Source organism: Carassius carassius, chromosome 1 (genome assembly GCF_963082965.1).
Source record: "Carassius carassius chromosome 1, fCarCar2.1, whole genome shotgun sequence".
NCBI classification, from domain to species: domain Eukaryota; kingdom Metazoa; phylum Chordata; class Actinopteri; order Cypriniformes; family Cyprinidae; genus Carassius; species Carassius carassius.
In genome coordinates, this window is record NC_081755.1 from 6,423,745 (window position 1) to 6,431,978 (window position 8,234).

Sequence of the window (8,234 nt, forward strand, 5' to 3'; positions counted from 1 at the left end):
TTAGCACAATTGAAATTATATAACTATGTTGTTTGTAAAATTATGTAATTCCAGTGTTTATCTCCTTTAATGCGAGAATATTTAATGTAAATGTGTATATCCACGATCAAGATATGTGCGTGGAAAATTGCGTATGCATATATTATGCCCATGCATACTCAGCGTTTATAAAGTTCATTGTAATGGGGATTTCTGGGAGGAGTCGGGGTGGAGATGCAGGTACACACATCTTCCTCTGACTGGGATTTATAAAGGGATTTTTGTGCAGGTTCTGGCGCAGGGTTTTATAAATCTGAAAACTTTTGTGCGTACGCAAAATCTAGCTTTTGTGCATATATACACTTTTAGGATGTAATCTAAGGAAAGTTTTATGAATGAGACCCTAGGAGTAAATGCTTTCGAGACAGGTTTAAATCTGATCGCTCAAACCACTTCAGAAGGTGGTCTGGGAGGCATTTCTCCCCAAATATTAAAATAATAAATGTGTCAGAGCGTTTTATAGGCTATATGGCAGGGGTCGAAAAGTAAGTTTGGCATCGGGCCCCAAAAAAGAAAAAAAATTGCCACTAGATGGCAGGCCAGAACATAGTCAAAGGATCATTTGATAGGTATAAATTGATGACCTGAATGCACTGTAAGTCGCTTTGGATAAAAGCATTTGCTAAATTCATACATTTAATTAATTTATTTTTTATTTAATTTAAGAAATTAATTGATGAAAAATGCAACAACAATTACCTTTGCTTCATGTGTAATATATTTCCGTTTGTTTGAAATATCACAGTTCTGTTCATTAAGTATGTTAAAAAATTAAATAAATAATGGTTGTCAGCATTAAAAGGTGTATTTGCTGCTTTTTGCTGTGCAAATGTTGTTTGTGATTAAAATAACAGTACATATTTGTTGGTTATTTTACCTATAGATCGATGCATTTCTTACAGATTTCTGCTCATTTGAAATCGGATACAGATGAAGTAGCACTGTAAGATTACATTTGTCTGAATGCTTTATAGAGAGTGATTGCGTGTAAATAAATGGTGAAGTACTTCATGCTTTCAGCTGAAAATATTCAGTATAGAAGGAACAAATTCCTTGAGAATTATAACTATCGTCATCATAGCATTTACATCTTTTCTGATTTGAGGGATCTTTCTCTATCAAACTAGCTAAATGTTTAACATGTGAATCCTTGCTAAATATTCAGTTATATTTTGGGCCATTGGCATAAATTGTACTCGTGATGGAGCAGTGGTAGAGCGCTCTTAAAAAACTTGCTTCTTGTTCGATTCAAAATTACACCACTCCACTATGCTCTGCACCACTCACATACTCTGATCATGAGTAAGTGTTGCAACCGTTATGGCTGTGGGAGCGGGGGAGATTTTATTGTTGGCAGGCCAGTTACAAGCTGCTCATTGCTGAAAATTGCTATATTCAATTCAATTCAATTCACGTTTATTTGTATAGCGCTTTTTACAATACAAATCGTTACAAAGCAACTTTACAGAAAATTATGTTTCTACAATATTTAGTAGTAGCTAGTAGTTTGTGCACGTTTGACAGGATTTTAGAAAAAAAATAAAAAAAATAATAATAATAATACAAGACGTAGTCAGCTAGACGATGAACTATCAAAATTATTAATTAATAGTTATTATATGATGCAGTCACACATGTAGCAATAATTGTTAGTTCTGTTTGTTGATTCAGGGTTAGGATCATCTGGGGTCCTCTGAGGGTCAGCATCATCTCTTCTCAGGTGTTCTGGATCCAGACTGGAGCTTGTGTAAATCCTAGTTACGGCAAAACATAGAAACAAAATAGAGACATCATTAGCATAGCTGCTGATCCAACAAAGTAAAATTAGTTTAACCCAAGCTAATGAATAAAAATTCACATTTGATCAGATGCAACTACACTCACAATTTAAAAGATACATTATTCGTATGCTTGGTGAAAGAGATGTGTTTTTAATCTAGATTTAAACAGAGAGAGTGTGTCTGAACCCCGAACATTATCAGGAAGGCTATTCCAGAGTTTGGGAGCCAAATGTGAGAAAGCTCTACCTCCTTTAGTGGACTTTGCTATCCTAGGAACTACCAAAAGTCCAGCGTTTTGTGACCTTAGGGTGCGTGATGGGTTGTAGCGTGGTAGAAGGCTAGTTAGGTACGCAGGAGCTAAACCATTTAGGGCCTTATAGGTAAGTAATGATAATTTGTAACTGATACGGAACTTAATAGGTAGCCAGTGCAGAGACTGTAAAATTGGGGTAATATGATCATATTTTCTTGACCTCGTAAGGACTCTAGCTGCTGCATTTTGGACTACCTGTAGCTTGTTTATTGACGAAGCAGGACAACCACCTAGAAGTGCATTACAATAGTCCAGTCTAGAGGTCATGAATGCATGAACTAGCTTTTCTGCATCAGAAACAGATAACATGTTTCGTAGCTTGGCAATGTTTCTAAGATGGAAGAATGCAGTTTTTGTAACATTGGAAATATGATTTTCAAAAGACAAATTGCTGTCTAATATAACACCCAGATTTCTGACTGTAGAGGAAGTAACAGTACATCCGTCTAGTTGCAGATTGTAATCTACAAGATTCTGTGTAGTGTTTTTTGGTCCAATAATTAATATCTCTGTCTTATCCGAATTTAATTGGAGAAAATTATTTGTCATCCAATCTTTTACATTTTTAACACACTCTGTTAGCTTAGATAATTGGGAAGTTTCATCTGGTCTCGTTGAGATATATAGCTGAGTATCATCAGCATAACAGTGGAAGCTAATTCCGTATTTTCTAATAATATTACCAAGGGGCAACATGTATATTGAAAATAGAAGGGGACCTAGGACGGATCCTTGTGGCACTCCATATTTTACTGATGATAAATGAGATGACACCCCATTTAAGTAAACAAAATGGTAGCGATCGGACAGGTAGGATCTAAACCATCTTAGAGCCTGCCCTTGAATACCTGTATAGATTTTTAATCGATCTATGAGTATGTCATGATCTATAGTGTCGAACGCAGCACTAAGATCAAGTAAGACTAGAAATGAGATGCAGCCTTGATCTGACGCAAGGAGCAGGTCATTTGTAATTTTAACAAGTGCAGTTTCTGTGCTATGGTGGGGCCTAAAACCTGACTGAAATTCTTCATACAGATCATTTTTATGCAGGAAGGTGCTCAATTGAGCAGACACAACTTTTTCTAAAATTTAAGACATAAATGGAAGATTTGAACCTAAAGACGTGACCTAAAGATAACGACGAGTTAATGATATTGAGAAGCGGTTCTTCGGCTACAGGTAACAGCTCTTTCAGTAATTTAGTGGGTACAGGATCTAATAAACATGTTGTTGGTTGTCCTATATTTGTAAAGCACTGCAGTTTATCTTTGGGTGCGATGGATGAAACTGAAGTGTTACACGCTGTAGAATCTACATTCGCTATTGTATTTCTAAAGTTATCTATTTTATCAGTGAAGAAATTCATAAAGTCATTACTATTTAACGTTGGTGGAATATTTGAATCAGGTGGCGTCTGGTAATTTGTTAACTTAGCCACTGTGCTAAATAAAAACCTTGGATTGTTTTGGTTATTTTCAATGAGTTTGTGTATATGCTCTGCCCTAGCAGTTTTAAGAGCCTGTCTATAGCTGGACATACTGTTTTTCCATGCAATTCTAAAAACTTCCAAGTTAGTTTTTCTCCATTTGTGTTCAAGACTATGAGTTACTTTCTTGAGAGAGTGAGTATTACTGTTATACCATGGTACAGTACGTTTTTCTCTAACCTTTTTCAATTTGATGGGGGCAACAGCTTCTAATGTATTAGAGAAAATAGTGCCCATGTTGTCAGTAATTTCGTCTAATTCATGTGTATTTTTGGGTACAAATAGCAGTTGAGATAGATCAGGCAGGTTATTTGCGAATCTTTCTTTGGTGGCTGGAACAATAGTTCTGCCCAGACGGTATCGCTGAGACATATAGTTAATATCAGTTATACGCAGCATGCACGATACAAGGAAATGGTCTGTAATATCATCACTTTGGGGTACAATATCTATAGCAGTAAGATCGATTCCATGCGATATAATTAAATCTAGTGTATGATTAAAACGATGAGTGGGCCCGGTGACATTTTGCTTGACTCCAAAGGAGTTTATTAGGTCAGTAAACGCAAGTCCTAATGTATCATTTGCATTATCTACGTGAATATTAAAATCTCCTTATCAACTGTAACTAGAAGATCTGAGAGGAAATCTGCAAATTCTTTTAGGAATTCTGTATACGGCCCTGGTGGTCTATACACAGTAGCCAGAGCAAGAGTTACATTAGATTTCTTTTGCATGTCTGACAGTGTAACATTTAGCAGTAGTATTTCAAAAGAGTTAAACCTGTATCCTGTTTTCTGGGTAACATTGAGAATATCATTATATATTGTTGCAACACCTCCGCCACGACCAGTCTGACGGGGCTCATGGTTATAACAGTAGTTTGGTGGAGTAGACTCATTTAGACCAAAATAATCATTTGGTTTTAGCCAGGTTTCAGTCAAGCAGAGTACATCAAAACTATTATCTGTGATAATTTCATTTACAATAACTGCTTTGGGTGTGAGTGATCTAATATTTATGAGCCCAAACTTTAAAAACTTTTTTTGGTTCATTTACTTTACATTTTTCTGGTTTAATTACGATAAGATTTTTTCTAGATCCTACGTTGTATTTTGACCTTACTATTCGGGGAACAGACACAGTCTTAATAGTTTTTTACAGCGCAAGTACTTTTATCATTTAAGCGGGTGGAACAACACTCATCATAATAGTTATTTGAGAATTGTCTTACTAGTCACAAGGAGCGAAGTGTCCTGGAGATGTCGTCAGAGAGCAGCTCCGCTCCGATTCTGCTGGGGTGTAATCCATCAGCGCGAAACAGCCTAGGACGCTCCCAGAAAAGATTCCAGTTATTAACAAATAGCAGTTTCTGTTCTTTACACGATGACAACAACCATTCATTTAAAGCAAAAAGTCTACTGAACCTTTCGTGTCCTCGTCGATACGTGGGCAGTGGTCCTGACACGACGATCGTCGGCGCGGGCGTCTTGCTTGAACCGTCTCGATCAGGCTGCTGAAGTCCCTCTTCAGCGTCTCCGTCTACCGCAGCGTGGTGTCGTTAACCCCGGCGTGAAGCACGACCGCTCTGAGGCTCTCGCCGACCTTCAGGATCGCGGGTATCTGCGCAGAAACATTGAGAACACGAGCACCAGGCAAACAATGAGTGTGCACTTTACCTTCGGCTAACGTAGCACTTACGTGTCGGACGATGGAGTCTCCGATGATCACAGCGTCGCGTCCTGTCTCGCGGAGGGGAGCGAAGCGGTTCCGGATGGAGATCTCGAAGGAAGGAGGGGGAGAAGTCGTCGCCCAGGGCCCGGCTCGCGACCTCCGCTGTGGATGCACCCAGGGTCCGTGGTGTCCCGGCGTCGCAGTGAAAGACATCTGGGAAGATCGCGTCCTGGGTGCACCGGGCCTGTGAAGAGAAACACACGGAGTAGACGTGGTGGGACTGTTAGCAGCACGCTGTATACTTACCCCGGACTTGTGAGCGTCAGCCCGGGATGATTCCAGCGCGGCTCTCCGCTCTCTCAGCTGGGCCTGCCTCACCTCCAGGTCGCGAATCTGCTTTCCCACGGCCTCGACCTCGAGCTGCACAGAGTGGAGACATTCATTAAAGCAAGTAACAGTGAGTACAGCAGTGGTAATGTGTGTGAATAGAGTATTAGCAATGTAAGTGCAGTTAGCAGCAACCACGCTTGCTGATGCTAACGGGCTAAAAGCTAATAGCGTACCCGGGAGATCAGAATAAAACTAGTGATAGTGAGGCGCTCTGATTGTTTTTGTTGTAGAATACAATAGAGGATATATTCACACGTTATATAAACGGAAACGATGATGTATAAAATTGATTTTTAAGTTAAAAATAGTCAATGAAAAGAATATAGTGACGGAGCTCAAACGCAGTACAGCCGCCAACAACAAACAGGAAGTGACGCTCACAAACAGTAGTGATGCAGACCTTTGTCTGATATATGGCATGTCATAGTAAGATATGACAGCGCTAATGCAACACGCAAGGACATTTACAAGATGTGCAGACACCATTCAGGATGTTTAGGAGAATTTTGGTTTAAGTCCTCTGAAAGTCATTTTATTTTACTTCTAGGCTAATCAGACATCAGACACACTGCATAGAGCAACATATGTTTATTTTAATTGAACAATTGTAAAGTCGTGGTGCTCTTTTCACGTGTCTGTGTGTGTGTGCTCTTGTTTTTGTGACATATCAGGACACAACTCTGTATAATGACATGGGTATGACATAGGTATTACAAGGAGAGGGTGACTTTTGAGGACATAACCCATGTCCCCATTTTTCAAAATGCTTACAAATCATACAGAATGAGTTTTTTTGAGAAAGTAAAAAGGCACAAAGTGTCCTGTGAGGGTTAGGGTTGGTGAATGGCGATAGAATATACAGTTTGTACAGTATAAAAACCATTACGCTTATGGGATGTCCCCACTTTTCACAAAAACAAAAATGAGTGTGTGTGTGTGTGTAGTGGTATGGTTTATGAGGAAACAAATGTGTATAATGACATGGGTACTACAACGTAAACATAGTTTATTAGGACACTTTCTGTGTCCCCATAAAACAAAAGCCTTCAAGGGTAAGTTCACCCAAAAACGCTGTGTTTTACTCACCCCCGAGGCACCCTAGGTGTATATTACTTTCTTCTTTCAGACGAATCCAGTCAGAGGTATTTAAAAAATTGTCATTGATCTTTCAAGCTGTTTCATGGCACTCATCTTCCAGTCCTTCAGTCTAAAAGATGTTAAATAAAAAGCACCCTTCAATAAAAAAAAGTTTATCATACGGCTCCTGGGGGTGAACAAAGGTTTCCAGTAACGAATCAATGTGTTTTTGTAAGAAAAATATCCATATTCAAAACATAATAAAATAATTTAATTTATCTTGTCCTCACTGTTGTAAATGGAAGCAGTTATGGGGATACAGAACAATTTGCATGCGTCGCTGAGAAGTGATGAACATGGAAGCACAGTGGAGAGATAAAAACAAAACCACGATCACTAGTTAAATCTACAAAATGAGGATTTGTAAAGAAGAATGTCAGAGGATTTTGATAAAAGCCAAGAGCTGATTGATTTTCCTTTGCTGAAGTAAGGAAACTACATTTCTTTTGATCCTGGAAACAAATGTTGTTTGAGCTCCATACCACCTGCTCCCAGAACTGCTTAGTTTACAAACTAGATTGTGCACACTAGATTAAAGTGATTATTACATTTTAAATATGGATGTATTTCTTGCAAAAATGCAAAAAAAACCCCCCCAAAAAACATATATATTAATAATGAATTTAAATTATTTGTATAGTTTTATAAAAACTTATTTTAACCAAAACATCAAAGTGCCTCAATACATTTAAATCAATAAGGAGGATTTTTTTTTATTTATTTATTTATTTTTTACGATTTTTGTGAATCAGTATATAGGTAAAACTTTATGGACATTCTAACATATCCTGCCTTGTTGGCAGAGGCTTTTCACAATAACTCAGACCTACAATGTGTGGTTGGACAAGACCAGGGGTTTTCAACATCTGTTAATTCAGATGCATAACCTCGAGTAACCTATTTATGAATACGAACTAGCAAATTTTTTGCCATCCACTAGTGGGCAATCTGATTAGTCCCATTGCTAATCAGTCAACAGTTAGAGCGGAGTTGGCTCAAGTATCAATTACGTGTTAAGATGATTTACAGTTAGCCGTCTCGGGAATCCAGCCATGTACTGGCATTTTGCTGTCAGAAACAGGCTCAGCCATTACACTGAGTCAGGTAATATATTTATTCATTATACCGTATTTTCCGGGCTATAAGTCGCACTTTTTTTTATAGTTTGGCTGGTCCTGCGACTTATAGTCAGGTGCGACTTATTTATCAAAATTAATTTGACATGAACCGAGATAAATGAAGATAAAACATTAACGTCTACAGCCACGAGAGAGCGCTATATGCTGCTCAGTGCTCCTGTAGTCTACCACTGAAAACAGAGCGCCCTCTCGTGGCTGTAGACGGTAATGTTTTCTCTTGGTTCTTGGTTCTAAATAAATGCGACTTATAGTCCAGTGCGACTTATATGTGT